We start from the raw sequence: 3,151 nt of genomic DNA on the forward strand, positions 1-3,151 counted from the left end.
GGGAGAGAGCTGCCCGCGCCTCGGGAACCCCGAGCCCACGCACCGGGCATCCAGAGCACCCCCGGCCCCCGGGGGATCGGGGCGAGCGCTGCCCGCGCCTCGGGAGCACGGAGCCCACTCACCGGGTACCCAGAGCACCGCCACCGCCCAATCCCGGTGGGATCGGGCCGATCCCGGGATCTCCGGCACCGGGAAACACCCGCCCGGACCCCCCGGACCCCAGTCCCGATGGGATCGGATCGATCCCCCTGCCCGGTCCCTCTGGCATCCAGACCCCCCTTGCCGCCCATCCCCGTGGGATCGAGCAGATCTCGGGATCTCTGGCACCCAGACCCCCCTGGCCGCCCATCCCGGTGGGATCAGGGTGATCCCGGGATCTCCGGCACCGGGAAACACCCGCCCGACCCCCCCTGGCCGCCCATCCCGGTGGGATCGGATCGATCCCCCTGCCCGGTCCCTCTGGCACCCAGACCCCCCTGACCGGCCATCCCAGTGGGATCGGGCCGATCCCGGGATCTCCGGCACCGGGAAACACCTGCCCGACCCCTCTGGCCGCCCATCCCGGTGGGATTGAGACGATCCCTCTTCCCGATCCTCTGGCACCCAGACAGGGATGTGTCCCTGTGGGATCCCCAGGGATGTGTCTGTGTGGGATCTCCGGGAGGACAGGGATGTGTCCCTGTGGGATTCCGAGGGAGGGACAGGGATATGTCCCTGTGGGATCTCTGGGAGGACAGGGATGTGTCCCTGTGGGATCCCAGGAGGGGACAGGGATGTGTCCCTGTGGGATCCCCAGGGAGGACAGGGATGTGTCCGTGTGGGATCTCCGGGAAGACAGGGATGTGTCCCTGTGGGATCCCTGTGGATGTGTCCCTGTGGGATCCCAGGGGGGACAGGGATGTGTCCCTGTGGGATCCCCGTGGATGTGTCCCTGTGGGATCCCCAGGGGGGACAGGGATGTGTCCCTGTGGGATCCCTGTGGATGTGTCCGTGTGGGATCCCAGGGGGGACAGGGATGTGTCCCTGTGGGATCCCCGTGGATGTGTCCCTGTGGGATCCCCAGGGAGGACAGGGATGTGTCCGTGTGGGATCTCCGGGAAGACAGGGATGTGTCCGTGTGGGATCCCAGGGGGGGACAGGGATGTGTCCGTGTGGGATCCCAGGAGGGGACAGGGATGTGTCCCTGTGGGATCCCTGTGGATGTGTCCTTGTGGGATCAGGGGGGACAGGGATGTGTCCCTGTGGGATCCCAGGGAGGGACAGGGATTTGTCCCTGTGGGATCCTCGGGGGGGGTCAGGGATGTGATATCCGAGGACTGGGGGGGCTTTGGGATTCCCAGGGTTGGGATGCAGGTCTTGGGGGGTTTTCCAGGTCCGAAATACCCATGTTGGGGTGTTTGTGGGTTCCCAGGTTTTAGGGTGTTTGTGGGTTCCCAGGTTTCAGACACAGGTTTTGGGGTGCCTGTCCCAGGGCTGTGCTGGGGGTATTGGGGTTTCTGTTGTTTCTCAGGGCTGTGATCTGGATTTTGGGGCCTTTCCCAGGTCTGAAGTACTGGTGTTGGGGTCCCTGTTGTTTCCCAGAGGTGTGACAAAGGTTTTGGGGTGTCTGTTGTTTCCCAGAGCCTTGATTTGGGATTTTGGGGTCCCTGTTGTTTCCCAAAGCCATGATTGGGATTTTGGGGGGCCCTGTTGTTTCCCAGAGCTGTGATTTAGGATTTTGGGGTCCCTGCTGTTTCCCAGAGCTCTATTTGGGATTTTGGGGGTCCCTGCTGTTTCCCAGAGTTGTGATTTGGGATATTGGGGTGTCTGTTGTTTCCTGGACCTGTGATAAAGGTTTCAGGGGTCCCTGTTGTTTCCCAAAGCCATGATTGGGATTTTGGGGGGCCCTGCTGTTTCCCAGAGCTGTGATTTGGATTTTGGGGGTCCCTGCTATTTCCCAGAGCCATTATTTGGGATATTTGGGTCCCTGCTGTTTCCCAGAGATGTGACACAGGTTTTAGGGTGTCTGCTATTTCCCAGAGCCGTGATGTGGGATATTGGGGTCCCTGTTGTTTCCCAGAGCCATTATTTGGGATTTTGGTGTCTCTGCTGTTTCCCAGAGCCATTATTTGGGATATTGGGGTCCCTGTTGTTTCCCAGGTTCGAGACACAGAGATTGTGGTGTCTGCTGTTTCCCAGAGCTGTGATTTGGGATGTTGGGGTGTTTTTTGTTTCCTGGACCTGTGACAAAGGTTTTGGGGTCCCTGCTGTTTCCCAGAGCTGGGATTTGGGATTTTGGGGTCCCTGCTGTTTTCCAGAGCCCTGATTTGGGATATTGGAGTGTTTGTTGTTTCCTGGACCTGTGATAAAGGTTTTGGGGTGTCTGTTGTTTCCCAGAGCCGTGATTTGGGATATTGGGGTCCCTGTTGTTTCCCAGAGCCATTATTTGGGATTTTGGTGTCTCTGCTGTTTCCCAGAGCCATTATTTGGATTTGGGGGGTCCCTGCTGCTTTCCAGAGCCATTATTTGGGATTTTGGGGGTCCCTGTAGTTTCTCAGAGCTCTGATTTGGGATATTTGGGTCCCTGCTGTTTCCCAGAGATGTGACACAGGTTTTAGGGTCCCTGTTGTTTCCCAGAGCTGTGATTTGGGATTTTGGGGGTCTCTGCTGTTTCCCAAAGCCATGATTGGAATTTTGGGGTCCCTGCTGTTTCCCAGAACAGTTATTTGGGATATTTGGTGTTCCTGCTGTTTCCCAGAGCTCTATTTGGGATTTTGGGGTCCCTGCTGTTTCCCGGAGCCGTTATTTGGGATATTTGGTGTTCCTGTTGTTTCCCAGAGCTCTATTTGGGATTTTGGGGTTCCTGCTGTTTCCCGGAGCCGTTATTTGGGATTTTGGGGCTCCCCGTGATCCCGATGATCCCGGTGATCCCAGGGCAGCCGCGGGCGAGCTCCGACCCCTCTCCCGGCTGGGGCGGGAGCAGCTGGGAAAGAAAAAAACCCTTGGAAGTGAGGCCGGGACAAGCGGCTTAGGATTGACGCGCGCGGGAGGAGGAGCGGCCGCGGGAGGGGGGGACGGACCCTCCAAATCCCTCCCGCAGCATTCCCGGGATCCCGCAGCATTCCCAGGCCCAAAGGGGGGGAGGACTGGGGGTCCCGGGGGAGGCAGAGCA

Source organism: Pseudopipra pipra, chromosome 3, assembly GCF_036250125.1.
Source record: "Pseudopipra pipra isolate bDixPip1 chromosome 3, bDixPip1.hap1, whole genome shotgun sequence".
Classification (NCBI taxonomy): Eukaryota; Metazoa; Chordata; class Aves; order Passeriformes; family Pipridae; genus Pseudopipra; species Pseudopipra pipra.